This window comes from Natrix helvetica (assembly GCF_964273705.1).
Source record: "Natrix helvetica genome assembly, chromosome: 13".
In the NCBI taxonomy this organism is placed as follows: Eukaryota; Metazoa; Chordata; class Lepidosauria; order Squamata; family Natricidae; genus Natrix; species Natrix helvetica.
The window spans coordinates 17576792-17602412 of NC_138557.1; positions in this window are offsets into that span (position 1 = coordinate 17576792).

Genomic DNA, 25621 nt, shown 5'->3' on the forward strand with positions numbered 1-25621 from the left:
TAGTATTTCCTAGAATATTTCATTCTTCTAGGAGAAGAGTAGGTGCTAGCTTTCTACACACATACCTCAATCATCCTGCCAGAAACGATGAAGCTTCCTGGATGAAAAGTGAAATATCTTTGAAGAAGAGCAAAGAAAATCTAATTGCCTTTTAAGAAAGCCCCTTTGAGAGTCCTACAAGGGAAATATTTTAAAGGTACACAAAATCCTTGAGGGTATCCAAGCAGAATTTGGCATAACATACTTTCCTGCTGTTTTCCACCCATCCTGCTGCCTCCCTCAAACTGAAGTGGTTTTAGGTACTTTAATGTTTCCCTACTATGACTTATTGACAAGTTGTTTTCAATCTCAAATCAGTTTTAATAAAATTGGGTTGCCATGAAATCTCCAACGACAGGCTTGAATCAATCTATGCTCTCTTCAAACTCTGAATCTCTTTTTCAAACTGTATCAGGCCCAACTGACAGCAATTTCTTTCTTATTTGCTATGTATTTTGGATACTATTCCCACATAGGAACATGATAATTGCGTCTTAAATCTTAAACGTGGGAGACCAAATATCATTTTCTAGAAAATATCCCCACTGTGCCTTCGGATTCTCCAATGCAATTGGTAGATTTATAAATAGGGCAACACAAAAACAGATTTAATTAGAGGTAAGAGCTGCACACTTAAAGGAGCTGGAGACATGTGTTAAATGTCATCACATCTTAAAGTCATAGAAAGATTATTGGAATGTCCAGCACGTAAAGAACCAGCAGCTGGACATTAACAACTTTGTATTTATTCCTGTAGTAAGTTACGTGTTCACACAGAACCTTTGTTAGATCTCACTGGTAATCTGATAATTATGAATAATTGTAGTTTCAAAATTATGGAAAATGTTACAGAGGAGCCACCCATCCCCACTCCACTCCCCCTGCTTGCAACACCCCTTGCTGTGATGCCAAATTTACACCCCAGCATGAAGTTTGCCACCACATTTGCCCATGGCATCCGGAGGCTCTGGGCAGGACCTTTCTTTTAAAAATTGACCATTCCTTGTCTGGAAAGCCTGCTATCTTCAGGCTGAGTTCACTGCATCATTAGGCTTTCCACCAAGGTGTCTGCAGAGGCCATGGGGGTGTGGTTAACATTAGTGGGATTTAACTGGTGAAAAAACTATGAATGGTAAGCCGCTTGCAAAGACAAGCCATAAAATGCTGTTTAATTGGAGGGCACGCGGCCTTTGGGCTATCATGGCTCATTAGCAGCCACCGCAGCTGTGCCTTGTGTGATCATCTCTGCCGTGGGATCCTCAGCGAGGACTCTGCAAGAGACCCCTGGGAGGACTGCCCGGGGGGGTGCTCGGACGGGATCCCCCAGCTGCAGAAGCGAGGGTGTGGGGATCTCTCAGGGCCCTGGGAGAGGAGAAGCCACGATTAGCGCCAGTGGTGGGGTTCAAAAAATTGTACTGCTGGTTCTGTGGATATGGCTTGGTGGGTGTGGTAGGGGAAGGATACTGCAAAATCCCCATTCCCTTCGGATCAGCTGGGACTCGGGAGGCAGAAAATAGATGGGGGCAGCTCCAGTCAGAGGGGGTATTTACCGGTTCTCCGAACTACTCAAAATTTCTGCTACCTGTTCTCCAGAACTGGTCAGAACCTGCTGAATACCACCTCTGATTGGCATCCTTCTCCTTCCCTCCCGCCTGGCAGAGAGAAAGAGGGTGGCATTAAATAAGAGGCACTTCAATTCTGCAGCAGAAACACTGGTTTTAGAAGGCAATTTGCATAAACAGACAGCTTGGCTATGAAGAATTCCAGCAGTCTCTGGTGTTTACATATAGAATATAACCCACTCAAAATACAATTAAAGGCCCTGCCAGCAGGGAGGGTGCCAAGAAGAAGAAGCAGCTTTGATTTTCCTATCAAACCAAGGAGGTCCAGTTGATTTGCCATCTGATGCCCTTGGCATGAGATACCCTCTGGGTAAGAGGTGAGGCTTGTTGGGTTTTGGAAAGAGTTTTCAGCAGCCTTGCGGGATCTTCCCCGTCTCTCTAACTAAAATTATCCTCTGTTCCGGAGGCAGAATTTCTTAAAGGGGCAGCCAAACTCTATTTAATTAGCATTGAACTTATATATATATATATATATATATATATATATATATATATATATATATATATATATATATATATATATATATATATATATATATATATATATATATATGCATACACACACCATTTGAGGTATTTTGTTTCTATCGAGGTGTGATTGGTTGTAGCCACTGCATATAAATGACCCCCAAAGGACAAATAGATAGGGCAATAAATAAATACAGATTAAATGATCATGGAAATCCCTCTCTCTCTCACACAAAATAAATATGTGCATATGACACATTATACATTTGTGTACATATATCTATCAGAAGCCACCCTACAACAACAGGGCAGAATGCAAATATAAATATACCTTAGTTAATTAATTACATTAATTACAAAGCAGTACTTAATAGAAAATAAAATCAATTGCCTGTAAAATAAGGTAACTAGTTTACAAAATTGAGGATCCCTTTTGCATAAGTCAGCAATTCTCCCCTACACACATCAATCACTCACACAAAGAAACACTCAGGCACAGGACAGGACAGGACAGGACGAGGTTAGTTGACAATTTAGTGTCCTGGGAAAGAAGAAAAGAGAAAAAATCCCAAGAAGATGAAGTGATCCCAACATTTCCTCCTTCTCCAAGAAATCACATAAACCTGGCGCAGAGGCTGTGTGTGTGAGAGAGAAACATAGTACAACACCTGCATCTCTACTCTGAAAGCTTAAGGGAAGGTGGGCTGTAGCTACCATTCTGGCAACGCATCTGAGACCTGTTGATATTTAACAGACAGATTAACAGAGGTGGAAGGGACCTTATAGGTCATCTAGTCTAACCCTCTGCTCAAGCAGGAGATCCTACACCATTTCTGACAAATGGCAGTCCAATCTCTTCTTGAAATCCTCCTGTGATAAAGCTCCCACAACTTCCAAAGGCAACTTCTGTTCCATTGATTGATTGTTCTCACTGTCAGAAAATTTCTCCCTATTTCCAGGCTGAATCTCTCCTTGATCAGTTTCCATCCATTATTCCTTCTCTGGCCTTCAGGTGCTTTGGAGAATAGCTTGATCCCCTCCTCTCTGTGGCAGCCCCTCAAATATTGGAAGAGTGCTATTCTGTCTCCCCTGGTCCTTCTCTTCACTAGGCTAGCCATGCTCAGTCCCTGTAATTGTTCTTCATATGTTTTAGCCTCCAGTCCCCTAATCATCTTGGTTGCAGTATTCTAGGTGTGGTCTTACTAAGGATTTATAGTGGTATTATAAGTGGTATTATAATTTATAGAGTGGTGTTTATAAGGCTATGTAGAGTGGTATTAGTATCCCCCTTGATCTTAATTGTATCCTTCTGTTAATGCAATTTAGGATTGCATTGGCTTTTTTGGCTGCCACTGCATACTGCTGGCTCCTACTTAGCTGGTTGTCCACTAAGACTCCAAGATCCCTCTCACAGTCACTGCTATTAAGCCTGGTCTCACCCAGTTTGTATGTGTACTTTTGATTTTTCTTACCTAAGTGTAGGATGTTGCTTTTCTCTACATTGAATTTTATTTTGTTAGATAGGGCCCAGTGCTCAGGTCTGTCAAGATCTTTCTGGATGTATGTGAATCCACCATTTCTGGCTCAACTATGCCGGAGACGTTTCTTGGTTCCAGAACAACAGAGGCCTTGGCACAAGGCTGGCTATTTGACCAAGTAGAAGCCAGTGTGCACTGGGAGCAGATGGTGGCGTCTGCCATCTTAGCACAAGAGGCTATGACGGCCCCTCTCATCTTGAATAGGAAATTGTCCCAGCCTGTGAGAGTGCTGTGGAGATCAATGTGGGGTCTGAGTAGAGATCTGGGTTTGTTGCAGGACCTGCTTCCTAGATTGCCAGTATTGTCCCGCTGTTTCTTCTTCCTGTGAGAATCTGCTTCAGGTTGGGTTGTGGCCTCTGTGCAGGCAGGTGGGGCCTGTCATCTGCGCCTGAGAAGGAGCAGTCCGGTAAGGATCATAGCTTATTAATATGTTTGAGTAGCTTGAGCTATGAGTTGTAGGTGGCAACCAGTGCTGTTCTGTTCTGTTTTTATGGTCTGTCTTTTAATAAGTCCTCTCTGGGAATCAATCTGGCTCTATTGATTTGTCTATTGATCTTGTTGGGTGGAGAGTTCAGTGTCCTGAATGCCTAGTTTAATTCCTTCAGTTGAGCATCCCTGTCAAGAGAGTCAGAACAAATGGGCTTGGAGGCCTGGATGATGGATTTGGTTGGAGTGTCTGAGTAGAAGCTGACGCAGGTAAGGCTGAGCGGCCATATAACACGAGGTTTATCTGTCGGTGTGTAGTTTTCCAATGCTATCAGATCTAACTAGGCTGAGACCAAAGTTGACAGAGGGGCAGAATTTGTTGACGTCCTGGTGGAATTTTATGAGAGATTATTATTATGGTGAATTAATAGGGTGCTTTTAATCTGTCTCACATGTAATCTGCACAAGTCCCTGTCTTCGTCCGCTCTGGCTCACCTCGATTTAAATTCTTTATCTGCTGAGCCACTTCATGCAATTCAAAATATGACTTGTGGTTCATGAAAGTTTATGCCTGTTAAGAAAACATGTGGGTCAAGGAAAATTCTCCCATTCTTGGTTATAAGGAAGGATATACACTGTAAGAGCTCTCAGATGCCAAAGTTAAGGGGAGACTCTCAGGCAAACCAGGCCAGCCCCCAAAATTGAGGGTAGGAATTGTAGTGACCAGTCAAGAAGGTGAAGCTCTCGTGGATAAAATCCAAATGGCTTCTGGGAGTCAAGACTGGCCACCTTTCATTTTGCAGCCCAGCCCAGCATCCAACCTTAGCCGCCTTCTTTGGTTTTTGGTAGCCCTTATGGCATGCCACACAGACCGCCAGATGATCAGGCTGGACTTTGCATTTTTATCCACTTATCAAGTCCTTCCCACGGACCTGGGATAGCCGGATGTTCTTGTTTGGTGGTGTTAAAGGTATCTATCGCTATTATTATTATTCTCACTTTTCTTCTCAGTATAAATTCACTATATTGCCAAAAGTATTCGCTCACAACTGATTCTGATTATGTAGATGGGTGAGCGAATACTTTTGGCAATATAGTGTACACACAGTGCTGAGTCCGAATTGAGAACAAGTTCAATGTTTGATGCTTCTTTCTTCTTATTTATTTCTTTCTTTCTGGGAAAATCTCCTGTATGAACATCAAATCTAGACAGCAGCCTGGGCTTCCTAACACGGCCCGAGTATTAAAGAAAAAGGCAGGGAGGTTAAACGATGTATATACAAGCATGTCAATGCCTGGCGATGTATATTGCTTTATTTATATTGTAAATAACAATTTAGGGCAAGGTAACAATTTCCATGGAATTATTTCCCTGAAACAAGGCTGGGCTAAGCACAGTCAGCACCCAAAAGAGCAGGTGTGGGCAAGAATTCAGCTGGTCAACAGGCAGGATAACCGGCCAAGAGACACATCAGCAAAGCCAAGCAAGGATGACATGAAGGGTCAACAGGAATGCTGACTCTGACTGTTGTCAAGCAAGAGCGCAACAACAAAGGCACAATTTTTCACGACAAAAGTCAAGTTTGTCATAACAACCTCTTTGTCACTCAACACGTTTCTCGTGACATCCAATTTCTCTTAGGCTACCAGGAAAGCACAACCACCTGGTGTGCAAAACAAGCAGCAAGATCAACATCACACTTGGGCAACTGGGGGCGAAGGAGATGAAAGCTGGCCCTGGGCCTCTCAGCTCCCCACCTTAACTCCCTGCTTGCAAATAGCTACCACTGTCTTCCTTGCTAATGCATCTTCACTGTGCTGAACGTGGTGTTGGCTGCTCTTGGACTGCTTAGCATCCTCTTTTTGATTCTGCCATGCACTTGCTCACTGTGCCCTGTTGGCAGTTGAAAAAGGAACCAAATTAACCACCCTCACATGAAACTGATAGAACTGGCTGATATTCCCCAAAATGTACAATTTCCTAGATTTGTGGATTCCCTTTTGGGTTCTTTTTAGCAATGAAAAAGTGAGAGGTAACTTTTAGAAAAAAGAAAAAGTTGGCCTTTCATTCTGGTTAATCCCTGGGTGCAAAGTGGAGTGGAAATTGAAAATAGAAAGCGTAGGGACTGCTGGAGAACACAGAAGAGGCAGCACCTGGGAAAGCACCTACTCCTCCCCCCACCCCCATCCTGAGGATTCTGCGTTTGCTGTGCACCATGGGGTGCTGGACAAGAGCATAGGGGGCTTCAGAGCTTTCCTTACAAAGAGATGGGCTACAAGAGAGGAATGCAACACACCCTTGGTACTAGCTGGGCCTTGTCTTGTTTGCTGCTTTTCAACATTGCTAAGCCTGAGATGAATCACAACAGGCCAATTAATGCTGCCTCATTCTCAGGGGAGTCCGAAGAAGGCAGCCACGTTTCTGTTTCAGCAGCAGGAAGAATTCTCGGTTAAGCCTCTCTGCCATAGTCCTCCAACCCACTGGCTGAGCTGCTAACTCGCTTTGTCCCCTGGACTAACTAGCTAGGTTGTGCACTTGACACAGTTAATCAGCTGGACTTGGTTAAGCCAGCATTAGAGATGGTTAATTCCTCAGCTAAACTCCTAGTCCTATTTTGGTTTAGGTTTAATTTTGATTGGTTTTGGGGTGGAAACACGGATTGTGTGAGCCCAGTCTGCATGGTCAGTCTTCTGAGTGAATGCAGCTGGTGGGTATAGCACCTACTTTCTGCTCTGGCTACAGATTTTTTATCCAGAGCCTCAACTGCTCATGACTTCCTCTGTCTTTGGGGAAAGGATTCCAGTCCCCTGCGGAACTGCCACCTCTGGGAAGAGGGACTTTGCTCTCTGGACCTTGAACTGGGTGTCTCATTTGCTGTCTCTGGCGATGGCACCGATGTGCTGCTGAGCAAGAGCCTTTCAGGCAGGCAAAGACAGGGTCCGGCACTTGAGTGTGGTCTGGGGGTGTCTTCATGACCACCAAGGGTTGTGCTTCCCCGGTGTCATCAGCTCAACACATGTGGGGAACACCCAACATTTGGCCTTCACCCTACATTGGTTTAAACTCCCTGGCGCTTATGAGAACCTCATTACTTTATTCTCCAATAAATACAGTGGGTTGTTTCCTTCCTCCTCTGGGCTGGTTCTGGCAACTTTAGTCTCTCTCTGGGATGAAATGGATCATTTCAATCCACCCAGATGGGTTTCTGGTCTTTATTCAGGAAGCAGCATTGCTGGGGTCACTTTGTGCCAGATGACCAATGAGAGAGTATTGATTCTCCCAATGAGAGAGGCTGATTCTCTTAGACTCGGGATGGCGAACCTATGGCACGCGTGCCACAGGTGGCATGTGGAGCCATTTGTCAGGGCACACAAGGCATTGCCCTGTCAGCTGGCCAGTGCGCGCTCGCTGGCCAGCTGAGTTCAGCCTTTTTTAAAGCCATTTTTCACCCTCCCCAAGCTCCAGAGGCTTTTTAGGAGCCTGGGGAGGGCGAAAAGAGCCTCCCCCTGCCCCCCCCCCGGAGGCCCTCCAGAGCGCAAAGAAACGGCCTTATGGGCAAACTGGATTTCGGGAAAGTACTTCCGGTTTGCTTGTAGGGCTGTTTTTAGTCCTCCGGAGCCTTCCGGGAAGCCTCTGGAAGGTCCCTGATGTCAGGCCTGTAATTATATTCTTTTTTGGATCTTTGGCCTGCCACACTTTCTTATAATTTTCTATGCTGTTTCAATAGTGTAGTAGTTGGGAGGGGGGAATAGAAAGGAGTAGGATTGTAGAATGGATTGTTGACATTCTTTTGTAGAAGCCAAGGTCATCTTTTGTCTTCGCATCTCGACACCTGGCCGGAAGAAGATGGGTGTACATGCCAGCGTGGAAGATGATGATTGGAACATGTGATGGATTTGTGGGTGTGGGGAGAGATCATGAACTTTCAACTAGGTGTACTTACAGGATGTAATTCAGAGTTGAAATTTTCCATAGCCGTGCTAACATGCCTGCGGAATAAATTGCACCATTAAGGATGTTTTGCCTTGGACAATGATTTATTTCTGCATGGTATTTAGAACCCTAACATTATTTCAACTCTCTACTTTAAAATAATTCACTAGCTCCCTCCCCCTATCAAGGGGGAAGGGCTGGTGATGGAAGATCTGGTGATGGGGTCTCGGCATTCCCAATGCTGACCGGGACAGTGTAAATATCAGCGAAGAATACATGAGAAGCTTTTGGTGATAAGAAGCTGAGTGCGGAACTTCAAAGGCAATGGAATGCTGCTTCCAGTTTAATTGCATCAGGAGGAATGCAGGAGGAGACACGACAAGACGAAGGAAGGTCGCAGAAATATTTCTTCAGCAAATTGTGAGTTCATGCTCCCCCTCCTTCCCCCCAGCTTGGAAACAAGGCTTGGGGAAAAAAAACCCTAGAACAGAGGTTTGGGCTCCTTCCAGACGGCAATAAATGAAATGGCTTGTCACCCTGCAATTAGCTGGGAGAAGGATTCCCTTTCAAAATGGGAATTTCAAAGGAGGCAGGAAGAAGGAATTTTTCCAGCATCTGTCACTTGCAAGCCACCACAAATGGGGCTGCAACCAGTAAATGAAGCAAATTGGGCAGTAAATTGGGCTTTCCTCCCAGGACTTGGATGGAAGAGATGCTACTTACCAACTCCTTTGCCATCAGCATGGGGAAATGCTCCAAGCCAGCAGAGGGCACCTACTTGGCCCATAACTGATACAAACCAGCAAAGGGCACCTACTTGGCCCATAACTCCTCCAAGCCAGCAGGAGGGTCCTTGGCACGTAAAACCCCCTAGCCAGCCATCATTGGTTGAGCTGCAACCTGTGAAGCAGGCAACCCCGGGATGGGTCTTAACCCCAGGTCATGGATGGGAGGGATGCCAGCGGGCACCTGCCCTCCCTCAGCAGATGGCACCATGGCAGAAAGCTGGGCAGTGGCCAACCGAGGGATTGACCTCCCCACCGTTTCCAGTCTCCCCTGCAAGGCCAAAAAGGGTTCTTACCAGACCTTCCTACAGAGAAGAAATCTCCATGGAAGAAGGGATTACCAAACAGAGGCCTGCATTGTGGATGGCGGGAAAATGTGCGCCTGCAAGGCCCCAAGTGGTTCTTACCCCACCTTCCTACAGAGTAGCAATCACCAACATGGAAGAAGGGATTACCAAAGCCAGGCCTGCAAGATGGGAAGCGGGACAAGGTGCATCTGCAATGCCCCAAAAGGTTCTTACTCCACCTTCCTACAGAGAAGCAATCTCCACCATGGAAGAAGGGTTTACCAAGGGGGCAGCTGCAAGTTGGAGAGCAAGGCAGTGTGATGAAACGGTTCCTGAGTTTAGAGATGTAACTAGGTTCCATTCCTCGGGGGGGGGCAATTAAATGCCACCATTGTTGTCAACTTGGCCACAGAGCGTCAGAGTGCTTGGCTCCAGCCCCAATGCCACAAACGTGCGCACCAACCACCACGGCGGTAAAGAGAGGGTCCCAGATGCCACCACAGAACAGTCATCTGGGCCAACAACCTCTGGAAGAGGATCCCCAACTTAAGGTGAGGAAGTGTCCTACCAAGGGGGAGGCCTCGGAAGAGGAAAAGGGCAGACATTCTCCGGAGGAGGATCCCCAACTTAAGGTGACAAAGAGTCCAACTAAGGGGGAGGCCTCGGAGGAGGGAATTGCCGAAGAACAAATGTGTGTACCAGTCGCCATGGTGGTAAAGAGAGGGCCTCAGATGCCCGCACAGAAAAGTCATCTGGGCCAACAGCCTCTGGAAGAGGATCTCCAACTTAAAGTGACAAAGTGTCCTACCAAGGGGGAGGCCTCGGAAGAGGAAAAGGGCAAACAATCTCCAGAGGAGGATCCCCAACTGGAGGTGACAAAGAGTCCAACTAAGGGGGAGGCCTCGGAGGGGGAAATGCCCAACCGACCTCTGGAAGAGGACCCCCAACTTCAGGTGACGAAGAGTCCTACCAAAGGGGAGGCCTCGGAGGAGGAACAAGGCCAGCCGTGGATGATTGGATCCAAGAGCCCAGAACCTACAGCACCTGCAGCAGAGAGCCCGAAACGGCCATGGGAAGAGGTCGCAATGGACTTCATCATGGAACTCCCAGACAGCAGTGGGCATAAAGTAATTTGGACTGTTATTGATTTGTTTTCTAAGCAGGCAAACTTCATTGCTTGCTCAGGATTGCCATCCGCAAACGAATTAGCGAAAATGTTTGTGAAACACATTTATCGCCTGCACGGAGTACCCAAGAGGATCATTTCAGACCGTGGAGTCCAGTTCACAAACAAGTTCTGGAGAGAGGTCCTGAGATCCATTGGGTCCACACAAGAATTGAGCTCAGAGGTTCATCCCAGCATGAATGGCGCAGCAGAGGGAGCCAATGCGGTGGTGGAACAATACATCCGGTGTTTTGTGGACTATCAGCGAGACAACTGGTCGGACTTGCTACCCTTCGCCGAAGTGGCGTACAACGATGCGGTCCACAGCAGCAGAGGATTAGCGGGTTTCCAGATTACCAGTGGCATGGAAGTTGTTGCCATGCCTGAGTTGCCTAGAGAACCTCCTTCTTTCATGTCTTTGAGTGAATGGATGGACATGCTAAAGAAAGGATGGGAGAATATGAAGAAGGCTCTAGCAGTTGTGGCAGAAGCCTACCAGAAGCAAGATGATCAACGTCGCTCACTCCTAAACCCCTACCGTGTGGGGGACAATGTTTTTGTATCTACCAAATACATAAGATTAGAAATGCTTAGCAAGGAATTGGGTCCAAAATTTCTAGGTCCATTCCCAATAGTGAAGATAGTTAACTCAGTTACAGTTCAACTCAGTCTACCCAGAAGTCTAGGGGAAATTGACCCAGAATTTCATTGTAACTTGTTGAAACCAGTAATTGGGTCTAACAGAAGAGCATCCACCCAAGCTCAATCTCCTCCTTTAGTGATGGAAGGGGAAACACAATCTGAGGTGGAAAAAATTGTAGATTTCAGGCTGAATAGGGGTTGCTTACAGTACTTAGTGCATTGGAAGGGTTACCCTTGGTCTGAAGCTAATTGGGTAAACAGTGGGAACCTGAAAGTGGAGAAGTTAGTAAAGTAATTCAATGGGAAGTTTCCCGAGAAGTCAAGGGGTTCCCCTGGGTGGAGAAGAGGTGGTTAATTTTGTTATGTTAACTTTTATGTTATTCTCTTTGCAGGAAACGTTTTTCTTTTGAGGAGAGGCCGCCTGTCAGGCCTGTAGTTATGTTCCTTTTAGGATCTTTGGCCTGCCACACTTTCTTATAATTTTCTATGCTGTTTCAATAGTGTAGTAGTTGGGAGGGGGGGAATAGAAAGGAGTAGGATTGTAGAATGAATTGTTGACATTCTTTTGTAGAAGCCAGGGTCATCTTTTGTCTTCGCATCTCGACACCTGGCTGGAAGAAGATGGGTGTACATGCCAGCGTGGAAGATGATGATTGGAACATGTGATGGATTTGTGGGTGTGGGGAGAGATCATGAACTTTCAACTAGGTGAACTTACAGGATGTAATTCAGAGTTGAAATTTTCCATAGCCGTGCTAACATGCCTGCGGAATAAATTGCACCATTAAGGATGTTTTGCCTTGGACAATGATTTATTTCTGCATGGTATTTAGAACCCTAACACCTGAAGCCTCCGGAGGACCTCCGGGGAATGGGGGAGGCTGTTTTCACCCTCCCCAGGCTCCTATAAAGCCTCTGGAGCCTGGGGAGGGCAAAAAAAGCATGCAAAAAATGGTGGGAAGCGCCTCTCATGCGTGCATGTACAGTGTGGGGGGGTCTCGTGTTGCATTATGGGTGCAGCACAGCCGTGCACAACCCCCCTCTGCACTCCCCCGCTTAGGGCACGTGAGCCAAAAATGTTCGCCATCGCTGCCCTAGACCCAGTCCTGGAGACCCACCATGATGTCCTTGTAAAGTAGGACGTAAAGTGAGATTTGGACATTAAGAGTGATCATACGGAGTCAGGCTGTATAGGCTCTCGGAGAAATCTTTCTTGACTCAAGAAAGGGGAAGTGGTGACAGCTTATAGCTTATCTGTCAAAACAACTGGATCCAGCAGAAAAGGGAAGAGCAGCTGGCAGAGAAGCAAAGCTGTCAGCAACCCGAGATGATCAGAGCTACCCTGACATGACAGCTTATGTAGCATTGGAAATGCCAAGGGGACTGAGCCCCAGATATTCTAAAGCAGAGGAACTCCAGGCAACTATAGATTTGAAGGGACATAAGCAGGGAGAATGGTATACTCCCAGATGGAAGAATTTATATACCAGAAAATTTAGCCTGGCTAGTAGTGAAAGACTCTCACTCAGCAACTCACATAGGCAAGAGTGCATTAGCAGAAGCCTTTCAGCGTATCATGTACATCCATCACCTTCACTCACTATGTGCCCATCCAAGTTAATCCAACACAAGGGCCTAGTCTTCCACCAGTAAGTCAGCTCAAGGGCTATTACCCTATGGATTCATTAGTTATTGATTTCACAGACAGGCCCAAGTGTGGGCTGTATAAGGCAATGCTAGTCATAGTGTGCAATTATTCTGGGTGGCCTGAATTCCCACCAAGACAAAACAGGCACACAAAGTGACTAGAATCCTATTCAAGGACAAAGGTGTGTCTTGAAACTCACCCTAAATGGGTGAATGCATTGCCACTAGCACTTTGGTCTATGCATGCACTCCATGAAAGGGAATTAGGTTATCTCCTTTAGAAATGATATTTGGAAGACCCCCAGTTATAACTTGAAAAATCACATAGGGGACCTAGGTCAAATAGGGACCTCGTGGGTGAATCAAATGGTGGGAGAACTAAATAAGCAAATACAAGAAATCCAAAAATACTGTGTGTCCCTCAGTCCACCATTTTTGAACACCTCTAGTCATAATATTCAGGTGGGGGACAGAGAACGGGTAAAACATTGGAAAGGAGAGAATTTGAAACTTAGGTGGAAGGGCCCATATACTGTGGTCATGTGTTCTCCACCTGCAGTAAGAGTGTTGGAATCCAAGTTTTGGATTCACTGGACTCGAGTTAAGCCAGCTACTGATGAGTATTGGGAGGCAGACCAGGACAAAGCTCATCCTTTAGTGGTACACTTGAAGAAGCGCCCCCTATACTGTTCTACCGGCAATGGATAAACTACATACGGGGCAGAAGAGGCCTTACTGGTAGTCACCCCCTGGAGGCTGATCCTCTACGTATGGCCGAAGATTTGGAGGAGGAAGACAACGTTCCATTTATTAGATATAAGATGTATTAGAAAGTCTGGACACCTGTCAGGGTATGGAAAGTCGAGCATACTTAGCCATAACTGTACTATCTATTGCTTTAGTGAGTGTGCTTGCCCTTATTGTGATTTGTTGTGTTGGATATTCATTCTTCTGGAATCGCCTCCCCTCCCAAGAAAGACAGGTGCTGAGACTAAAATCATTGACTGTGACAAAGGGCAGTACGAATCTTCTGATGACACTTATGTTTGAGGAACCATGGGAGTGGGTCCTCTGTAGCATAGTAGGATTGTGGGCAATATATTTAGCAAATAAGACTTGGCTTTGTGGATCACCCAAAACTGACATTGCCCTTCCCCAAATCAAGCCTAACCCCATCCATCTTCCTGATGTGGTAATTCCATTAAGTGAGTTAAAAGGATTATAGCAGGGTAGTCCCCTTCTAAAATGTCAAGTATGGGTTTTCTGTGGCTTTGGATGATATTTGCCAGTGGCATGCTGGGTGATAAGACTCTGGACAGCATTTCCCAATGTTGTAAGAATGGGCAATTAACCCCTTTTACCCCTAAAATAGGTTCCAGGGGTGTTGAGAATCCCAAAGAACAGGACAAGATCAGGGCTGAGGATATGGGATTCCTGGAGATGATGTACGAGGGGTTGGAGCAAGCTCGCTCCCGCCACCGGCATCTCATCTCTCAGTGAGGACGGTACCCTCAACCTAAACCAACCCCAAGCCCTAAGGACAAACGCCCAACAATCCAGGTGAAACATGGGGCGGAACAAAGGGAGAACGGGCCTCTGCAACAATTGAGAAAAGGAAACTATATGTTAAGAATACTGGAATTGGGTCATAGTCTAATTAATCAGTCTGATCCTGCCTTAGGTCAAAAATGTTGGTTGTGCTTCTCTGCTGGACCTTCATCTTACAATGCAGTTCCAGTTGAGCCAGATTTCTTTGGGAAAAGACCAGGGCCACAATAGTCCTTGAAAAGGGTGGTAGATGGAGAACCAAAGTGGCAGAAGCCAAGTTGCAAGGTGACTTTTATAATGCACTCAAAAGGCTGGGAATGAGTTGCCTCCCCATTGTTGCCATGGGCGTGGAAATCATAGGGTCACCCTCCTTGTGTGTCAAACATTATCAGGAACCTGGCATTCTGGTGGGGTCACTGTCAGAAGAACAATGTCCATCCGAAATGTACCTTGCCCCTAGAAAGACACTCGTGGACATAAAATTAACCCGCAATATGTCTCCATCTGCCCACAACCTCTTCCAACAGAAGGTCACCATCTCGCTTCTGCCCTTCCTCCCTCATTTTTAACCGTTGGGAGGGGAATTTGACTACTGGAAGATACCCAGGGCCATTTCAGCCACCCCGATTCCCAATTTGACTCTCAATTCGATCCTCAACAGGATTATGTGATCTATTTCCCCCTGGAAATACCAGTTCCCATTATCTCTTTGAATGTCCAGTTCTCAGGGATAAGCAAAAGGTCCCTAAGCAAGAAACTCCGTTATAACCACTTACTGGCATGTTCATGGCAGGGACCTTGGGGGCTTGGACTAATGAAAAGAACCTCCTGGCCCATGAGTTTTCCATGAACATCGCTGTATGTCTAGGAGAAAAGGGAGTCTTCTTATGTGGAAGAAATGTGTATGTATGCTTACCTTCCAACTGGACTGGAACATGTACCCTGATACACCTCCTCCCCAAGATGGGTGTTGTAAGTGTGGAACAGACTCTCCCTGTTCCTCTCATGGGACATGTTCAGAAAAGAGTGCCACTAGTAATCCCACTGTTAGTGATCCTGGGGATGCGAACAGCAGTTGGAACAGGTGTAGGTGGGTTAGCACACTCTACAATACAGTTTAAGCAATTATCTGAGGAATTTCAACAAAGCCCGAATCAAATTGCTGGAACCTTGGTTGAGGTCCAGGATCAAATAGATTCCTTGGCAGCAGTGGTTTTGCAAAACTGGCGTGCCATAGACCTCCTAACAGCTGAGAAAGGTGATATGTGTCTAACCCTGGGAGAAGACTGTTGCTTTTACATGAATAAGTCAGGCGTGGTCAGAGAGGTTGCCAGAGATTTGCAGGACAGGACATCCAAGATTGGACAGAGGTTGCAGGGAACAGACATGTGGTTCTCTTGGTTGCCTGGTACCAGTTGGGTCAAACAGATGCTGTTTTTGTTGTTATGTGGAATAACAAGCCTAGCTTTTATTCCTTGCATAATACCCCTACTCAGACAACTAGTGATGAGGTCAGTAAAGGAAATACAGGTTGAAAAGGAATTAGTTTTGATGGAAAGCCTTATTGACCGTAGGATTGCCCCAGATCCCTATGATGAGGACGAGATTTCAGACACAGGCACATGTGTACAACTTGCACCCTGGGGACTAGAGAGAATGCCTTCAGAGGATAAGCCCTGAAAACCAAAAATACATGTATAGATGAGGTGAAATCTGACTTAATAGCAGTAACTGTGAGAGGGATCTTGGACAATCCTAGTGGACAATCAATTAAATATGAGCCAGCAGTGTGCAGCAGCTGCCCAAAAAGTCAATGCAATCCTAAATTGCATTAACAGAGGGATTGAATCAAGATCACATGAGGTAGTAATACCATTTTCTAAAGCCTTAGTAAGACCACACCTAGAATACTGCATCCAGTTTTGATCACCACACTATAAAATAGAGCTTGAGACTTTAGAAAAAGTGCAGAAAAGAGCAACCAGGATGATTGGAGGCTAAAACATATGAAGAACAGTTACAGCAACTGGGCATGGCTAGTCTAGGGAAGAGAAGGACCAGGGGAGACAGGATAGCAGTGTCCCAATATTTGAGGGGATGCCACAGAGAGGAGGGGATCAAGCTATTCTCCAAAGTACCTGAAGGCCAGACAAGGAATAATGGACGGAAACTGAGTAAGGAGAGATTCAACCTGGAAATAAGGATAAATTTTCTGATGGAAAACAATCAACCAATGGAACAAAAGTTGCCTTTAGAAGTTGTGGGAGCTTCATCACTGGAGGCTTTCAAGAAGAGACTGGTCTGCCATTTGTCAGAAATGGTGTAGGGTCTCATGCTTGAGCAGGGGGTTGGACTAGATTTTCTACAAGGTCCCTTTCAACTGTGTTATTCTAAGTTGTTGGGAGCTGCATGGGCCTTAAAGCCAATTGTTTCCACATCCTGATTTTATACCTACATAAAACTACTGGGGATGATCACTGGACAAGCCACAGCTGGTGCATTGGCTACCCTGGTGTCAGCTGGATCTCCAGAATGCAGTTTGCAGATTGCTTGCTTTCGGCTGTCATGGAAACCTGGCATTTGGGGTGGGGAAGTGAGCTGGTGTGAAGACCCCTGGCCTCTTTTAGTTACAGGCACACTGGAAATTTACAGATAGGATCATGTGGGCAGCAGTCTTTTTTTTTTCAGCTCTCCTGACCCCAACCTATTCAGACCTTTCATAACTTAAAAGAACAACTTGCATCATAAAAACAGAGGTAGGCACAAATCAAGATTGATTTGATTCAAATTGAAAATAAGAATTTGAAGGGACCATGATTTGATTTAAGTTTGTGATTCAATATTTGCTGACAGCCCAATTTGACTCAAGCTGCTCTAACTCTTTTTAAAAGAAGTATATATTTATTTATTTATTTATTTATTGGTAAGAGGGTGATTGAGTGGGTGATCAGTCTGAAAGCATGAGAAGATGGAGACTTTGGAGTAGAGGCAGAGCCCAGTTGCTGTGTGGAAGACAAGAACGTTTATACTGCAGGAACTAGATTAGGGTTATGCCAACCTTTCTAGGTGGAGCACCCAGAGGAAATATGGCCAGAGCTCCCCTCCGGCTGCTCAGGGGGCAACTGCCCTGCTTCACTGCCCCTCCTGGCACAGCAGTCTGCATGTGTCAGTCAAGAGTGGTTAGTGGGCATCATCTTGCAGTGTTAGCCAAGGTGCCTGTTGGTCCTTTGACTCCCATAAATCAGAAAGGAAGCCACCTGGCAGGACTTGGTCCCCTCTGGGTGAAATCCATGCCTCTTCCCTCCTCAGCAGACCAGCCAGAATCCAGTTGGCTTGGACAGCGGTTGCCCTGTCTTAAATCAGCCCTTTTCTTGAAATCTTTTTAAAATTACTTTTATTTTTTATTTTGCTGAACATTTAAAAGTAATTAAATAACAAATCTATAACAGATAGAAAAAAGAAGAAAGGAGGAAATCTGTTAAAAAAACAAAAAGTAAAGATAAACAGGTAATGAATCCCTTCCATATTTTCCATCTATCAATAGTATGTAATTAGTCTTTTGATTAGATGATTGCCCGTATCAGGATACAACATAGTATTAGCTAACAACAAAATAAAATAGCTATAAATATACAGAACAGAACAGGAAATGCCTCTGCTTGGCACTTGACTCTGATCTGTTCTGGAAAACAGACTCTCTGTGGAAGAGCCTTGTCTACCCCCTTGGCAGCTCTGCTGGCCACGTGCATGTTGGTAACCTGGCAGAAGGGCGACTGTCTGTTCCTGAGGACCTCTCAAGGAATGGTCCCAATTACCTGGCCATATAATTGGCCCTCAAGTCAGAGGCACAGGTGCCCTCTAGGGATGCCCTTCCTCCATTAGTTCGGCCCTTGGTGGAAGTGCCTGTGGCCCATCCCTTGCTCTATTAAAAGCTGTCCTTTGGTTCCATGTCAAACCCATCATTAGGTATTTGTCTGTCTGAAATAGTTTTTTGTCCTTGGCCAACTATTTTTAAGATCTACGACTTGCCATCATTTGGTTAATGATATCCAGACCTCCCAGTTTAAAGACTTCCTTGGCCAAGAGAAGAATCTTCGTTTGATAGGCTGGGCTGTGAAATAACTTAATAGGTTGGTTAATTCACGTAAAGGGCTGGGCCATACCCATCTGTTCTTCTGGACACGTTTTCTGTAGTCTCCCGGGGTCCATTAAGGGTATCATCCATCAATAGTTAGAGGGTTTAATTATTCAATAGCTAAGTACGAGAGAGATTTCAGCTCTGACTGCCCAGGCTGGCCCACCTCTATGCTTGTCTGTTCCCAAACCGCCTCTTAAGAAACAGCTCTGGTTTGGTTCAATAAAAGGGCTGCCCTTAATAGACCCCACAGGTCTGCACCCCAAGTCAACATGGGAGCTATTTTCGCCTTGTAAACCTTTAGTGCAGTGGTTCCCAAAGCGGGTGGTACTGCTCCTTGGGGGGCGGTGGGATGGCTTAGGGGGGTGCTAAGAGGCAAGGGGGTGGCAGGGGGGCGCTAAAAGGCAAGGGGAGTGGCAGAGGAGTGCTGGAGGTGGCCCCCTCTAGCGAGCCATTTAGAACCAGTTCACTCACTCACCCCCGTCCATCCAAAAGCTGCTCGATCGCTCGCTCCCCCTGCCCATCCGCACTATGCTAGCCCTGCCCACCGCTCACTGATTGGCTGGCTCACCAATCACCCTGCCCGCCTCTAAGAGCCCTATCTAAACCCAGTTACCTTTTTTTCTGCTTGGCTTTCTATAGATAGGGCTCTTAGAGGCGGGCGGGGTGATTGGTGAGCCAGCTTTGGACTTGAACCTTTGTGCCCAGATGCATAAATCACCTTTTCTGCAGTTACCTGCTTCCTGTAGAAGACTCAAAAAAGATTTTCCTAATTCCCTTCTCTTAATCTACCTTCCTCCCACCGAGTGAAGGAAACAGAGAATGTTAACAGCTCCTCCAGCTTTGTAGGTGACAATCCAAAAGGAAGTCTGTTTTCCATCCACTCTTGGCTGTTAAGCCTCTCAAGACCCCCGATGGATGAGGCCATGGATAAAAGCAGTTCTCTCTCCACCTTCTAGAAAATTCCTTTGCTGCCCCTTCCAGCAATCTCCATGTCTGTATTTCTAATGCTTTCTTCTGGGTTTCAACCTCACTGCCTGGTTGTGGATGACTCCAGGCTGGCTGGAGGAAAGGAAGGACGGCCAAGCCATGTGTGTCTTGTTTATCCTCGATATTTGCTCTCAATAACTGTTTGCTCAGAGTCTGTTTGCTCAGAGTCTCCTGCTGAGGGCCTGGCTCTGACGTTCACCGCACGACGCTCGGTAGGCTCTTTTGAACCAGGTTTTTCTGAAGCCTCTAATGAAATGGCTGTTGGCTGCTTGTCTAGGAAGCCCAGGACTTAATTTAGCTGCCCAGAAGATCTGATGGGAATACGGCCCCACATGTGAACGATTAAGCAGGGGATCAGATTCCCCCCGACTCTGAGCCAGTCAGCAGTCAGTATAGTGGCTGGACTACTGTAACGCTCTCTACATGGGGCTTCCCTTGAAATGCACTCGGAGACTACAGTTGGTCCAGAATGCGGCCGCGCGGGTAATTATGGGGAGTACAAGGTACTCCCATGTGACACCTTTCCTGCGCGAGCTGCACTGGCTTCCTGTGGTCTATCGGGTGCGTTTCAAGGTCTTGATAACGATCTTTAAAGCGCTCCATGGCTCAGGACCTAGCTACTTGCGGGATCGTATCCTGCCCCATACATCCCTGCGACCAATTCGCTCGCACAGAGAAGGACTTCTCCAGGTGCCGTCCACCAGACAGTGCCGAGGGGCGGCGCCTAGGAGCAGAGCCTTCTCTGTGGCGGGCCCAGCCCTGTGGAATGACCTCCCTCTGGATATTAGGACTACCTCTGACCTCCGCTCCTTCCGTGTGAAGCTCAAGACCCACCTATTCCAAGTAGCTGGCCTGGCTCAACCATAGTTTGATCATATCGCTCCTGACTGGTTTTTAATTTTGTAATTTTATTTAGGGGATTTTAAATTGCGATTTTAATTGTTTCCATTCATCTGTCTACCTCCTCCACGTATACATCTATATTTTTGTGTATGTATTGTCCATATTTGTATTTTATGTGTTTTTATTGTACTCCGCCCCGAGTCCTTCGGGAGAGGGTGCGGCTAACAAATAAAATTTTATTATTTTATAATTATTATTATTATCTTGGTTCTCCTCTGTTCCAGTCCTCTTTTGATGCGGAGATAAATTTGTCATCTTGGCGCACTGAATTAAGGAAAGCCACCTGTTTTTGCTAGTTTTTCGGTGGCTTTTGACAAATCCTTCCTGTTCATTGTTGTGGAACGACCTTTTAGTAATGGAGCTTGGCCTCTCTGTTAGGTGACGTTTGCGCATTTCTAGAGCACAGCTTCAAGTCAAGCTGGCACATTTTAATTTCCTTTTTTACCAGCACTTGTAGCCACCATGTTTTTATCCTCCTCTCTTTCTCAGGGATAAAAGGGACATAAAGGATAAAAGAGTGGCAAAGGCAATACTAGCATCAGATTCTGTACAGAAAATACAACGGGTGGTGGAGCCGATGGGTAAACCCCAATTCTCAGACCCTGCGTGGCCTTTTCCCTTTCCTAGCCATTTTCCATTGAGAGAATTGAGAAACATACGTTGTAAAAAGAAATAACCAACTTGTTAATTCCTGAAAAGCCAAGTTAAATTCTCTCATTTAAAAATAGAATTTTGTTCCCCTGGTTTCTGTTGTGTTCTGTTGTGTTTTTCAAGGATTTGATAATCACGGCAATTGTCCCAGGAGCTGATGCCTGCCTGGTGCCCCCACTTCTCTTCCTGTGAATGGGGTAGCTGTCCCATGGATCTGGGGAAGGAGCATTGCTTCCGATGAGTGATGGGATAGAGTATAACTGGTGCTATTAGTTGATACGGGTTGCTGCCAGTGTCCTAGGTATCAACCAAGTATATTATTATTATTATTACGTGGTTAATCTTTGGTGAGATTCACAGCTTTTGGGGCTGGTTGGTAACTCAACAGCTTGAGTCCTAGGAACTGTTAAGGTTGTTGTTGTTGTTTTTTTATTCTATACTTTATTCATTTATTATTCTATACTTTATTCATTCATGGCACAGGACCTAGTTATCTGCGGGATCATATCCTGCCCCATACATCCCTTCGGCCGATTCGCTCTCACAGAGAGGGACTCCTCCGGGTGCCGTCCACTAGGCAATGCCAGCGGGCGACGCCCAGGAGTAGGGCCTTCTCTGTGATGGGCCCGACCCTTATTTATTTATTTATTTATTTCTTAGATTTTTAGACCGCCCCTCTCCCAAAAAGGGACTCGGGGCGGTGTACAGTCAATATAATAAAATCATTCATAATAATTAAATACATTTAAACTACATTTAAGATACATTTGGAGGGGGAAATAGGCTGTACTAAGAAATAAATAATTCTAATCTTAAAACATCACAATTAAAACCCCAAACCCTAAAATAAAATAAATCCCTGGGAGGTAAAACTAAGAAAGTGCCAGGCCAGCTGATTGAAACAGGTGAGTCTTTAACTTTTGCCGGAAGGAACGGAGGTCGGTGGTAGTTCGAATGTCTGGGGGGAGGTCATTCCAGAGGGTTGGGCCCATCACAGAGAAGGATCTACTCCTAGGTGTCGCCCGCTGGCATTGACTAGCAGACGGCACCAGGAGGAGCCCCTCTCTGTGTGAGCGGATAGGTCGCAGGGACGTGTGTGGTAGGATGCGATCCTGCAGGTAACTAGGTCCTCTGCCATGGAGCGCTTTAAAGATGGTGATCAATACCTTGAAACGCACCCGAAAGGCCACAGGTAGCCAGTGCAGCTCGCGCAGGAGAGGTGTTACGTGGGAGTAACGTGTACTTCCCATAATAACCCGCGCGGCTGCGTTCTGAACTAGCTGCAGTCTCCGGATGCGTCCCAAGGGAAGCCCCATGTAGAGGGCATTGCAGTAGTCCAGGCGAGACGTCACCAGCGCATGAGTGACCGTGCGCAGGGCACTCCGGTCCAGTAGGGGGTGCAATTGGCGCACCAGGCAAACCTGGTGGAACGCCCCCCTTGCCACGGCTGCCACATGGTCCTCCATTGACAGCCGGGCATCAAGGAGGACGCCCAAATTGCGCGCCCGCTCCACAGGGGACAATTGTTCACCCCCTATGGCCAGCGATGGAGTCAGCTGGCTGAACCGAGGTGCCGGTAACCACAGCCACTCGGTCTTGGAGGGGTTGAGTTTGAGTCTGTTGTCCCCCATCCAGACCCCGACGGCTTCCAAACACCGGGACATCACTTCGACAGCCTCGTTGGGGTGGTTTGGGGTTGAAATATACAGCTGAGTATCATCAGCGTAAAGATGGTACTCAACCCCAAAACCACGGATGATCTCACCCAGCGGCTTCACATATGCGTTGAACAGGAGAGGCGAGAGGACCTCCCCCCGGATATCAGGACTACCACCGACCTCCGCTCCTTCCGTAAGAAGCTAAAAACCCACCTGTTCAATTTAGCCGGCCTGGCCTAATTCCCAATTTTAGTCCCTCAATCCTGCATTTTTAAGTTTTTTAGGGGTATGCTTTTTAGTTGCTTTTAATTTTTACTTTTCTGTGCAGCTGTATTAGGTTTAATTTGTTTTTAAGGGTATAGGATATTTATCTTTTGTATTCGTTTTAATGAGACACCTGTACACCGCCCCGAGTCCCTTCGGGGAGAGGGGGAGGTCTATAAATCCTGAAAAATAAAAATAAAAATAATAAATAAAATTAAACATGAAACTCAGCCAACTGAACATTCAAAAATGCATTACAAATACCTGTGACTGTGCTAATGGTTGATATGGGTTGCTGTCAGCGTCCTAGGTATCAACCAAGTACCTTCTTAAAATATAAGATGTTCCGAGTAGCGCAGTTTTTTGCAGTTCCGCTGGTGTTATTGCAGGAAGCTGCAATTTGTGGATGTATCTTGTAAAATTCTTGGACATGGTGCCAAGTGCCCCGATGACAATGGGTATCACTGTGACATGCTTCATCCATAGCCGTGTAGCGTGTAGTTTCAATGGCCAGGTCGCAATATTTCATTATTTTTTCTAGTTCTTTTTCTTCGACTCTGGCATCTCCAGGAACAGCGATATCAATAAACTGTACACTTCGGCCCTCTACAACCGTGGTATCTGGCGTGTTGTGCTCCAAATGACGATCCATTTGTATTCGAAAGTCCCACAAGATCTCCACCTTCTCATTTTCGATAACTTTTTCCACTTTACGTTCCCATGACTTTGATTGGATACAGGTAAATCATATTTTTTACATAATGACCAGTGGATTAATTTAGCAACTCGGTCATGTCTAGATTTGTAATCAGTTTGTGCAATTTTGCTGCATTCACATATTAAATGTGAAACAGTTTCAACTTCGTTATTGCAAAGTTGGCAGTTTGGGTTGTCAGTGGATTTTTGTATCTTCGCTTGCATGGCATTAATTTGTAGTGCTTGTTCTTGAGCAGCCAGTATTAAACCTTCAGTTTCTTTCTTGATAGTTCCCATCTTAAGCCATGTCCATGTCAAGTTGTCATCACATTTTCCTTCAATGTTTTTCAAGTGTTGTCCATGCCGAGGTTTGGTTTTCCATCTATTTAATCTGTCATCCAGCTGTTTTTCCTTATATTGTGCCTGTTTCTGTTGTTTTTATGCGGTTCTCCATTTTCACAGCCTGCAATTTTTCTATAGTTTGGTTCACATAATCATTCAAACTTCGTTTTTCTTCTTCTACAGTTTGATGGATTTGCAATAGCCCCCTGCCCCCTATTTTTCTTGGCAGGTACAACCTGTCGATGTCACTTTGTGGATGTAAAGCATGGTACATATTCAAAAGTTTGCATGTTTTCTGGTCCACATTTTCCAGTTCAGCCAGAGTCCAGTTGATGATTCCAGCTGAGTAGCATATCACTAGAACTGCCCATGTATTAATGGCTTTAATTATGTTTCCAGCATTCAGCTTTGCTTTTAATATTTTGTGGACCCTCCTGATGTATTCCTTTTGCATTGACTCTATGACTTTTCCATTCAAGATGTTATCTGCTTCCAATATGCCTAAGTACTTGTAACCATCATCCTTTGCTAATGCTTTCACTATATTTCCCTTTCCCAGTTCTATTCCTTCTGTTTTTCCATTTTTCCTCGCCGCATGGATACTATAGCACATTTTTCAAGCCCAAAGTTCATTTTGATGTCACTGCTGAACAGTTGAACTGTGTTGAGTACTGATTTCAGTTCAGTGGGGCTTTTTGCATCCATTTTTAAGTCATCCATGTATAGTAGATGGTTTATCTTGCCATGTTGGCTTGAGATTTGGTAACCTAGATTTGGGTTTCGTAGGATTATTGTTGTTGTTATTATTATTATTATGTGGTTAATCTTTGGTGAGATTCACAGCCTTTGGGGCTGGTTGGTAGCCTAACACCTCGAGTCCTTCTTTGGCTGTTTGGTAGCCTAATTTCATTTTTTTAAGTTTACTGATAGTGGGATCATCGCGATGATGAAGAGAAGAGGTGAAAGTGAATCACCCTGGAAAATTCCTCGCTTGATATTGACCATTCCATAGTTCTCATTCCCTATTGCCAACTCAGTTCTCCATTGTTTCATCGCCTTTTCAGTGAAGGATGTAGTATTTTTACTAATGCCAGTTGTTTCTAAGCATTTTATGATCCAACTATGTGGCAATGAGTCGAATGCCTTTTTATAATCAATCCAGACCATATTCAAGTTCATTTTTCTTTTCTTGAATTTTCTAATATCATTTTATCAATTAGGAGCTGATCTTTTGTGCCCCTACTCCTTCTTTTGTTGCCTTTTTGCTCTACTGGCAAGATGTTGTTTGTTTCCAAATAATCCATAATGTTATCTGCAATAATGCCTGTGAGTAATTTGAAGGTTGTTGGCAAGCATGTTATTGGTCTGTAGTTTTCAGGTATTGTTCCTTTAGTTGCATCTTTCTGAATCAAGTATGTTTTTCCAGTTGTCAACCATTCATCAATTTGGCCATTTTGTAACATCTCATTCAGTTGCCTGGCCAATATTGCATGTAAACTGGTCAGATATTTGAGCCAGAAACCATGTAATTGGTCCTTTCCAGGTGATGTCCAATTCTTTACTTTTTTTACTCGATTTTTGACCATCTCAGTTGTTATTTCTAATAATTGCATTTGTTTGTTGCCAATGCTTTTCTCAAAGTCATGTATCCATTTTGCTTCCTTATTGTAGTCCTTTGCATTTTCCCACAATTCTTTCCAGAATTCAACTGTGGCCTGCTTTTCTGGTTTTTGACTTTTGGTGTCATCATTCACATTAAGACTTTGATAAAAACGCCGTTGGTCTGATCGAAATTGCTGATTTTGTTTATACTGGATGATTCGTGCCTCATATCTTTCAATTTTCCTAGCTGTTGCTGTTATCTGCTGTTTTACAATCTGT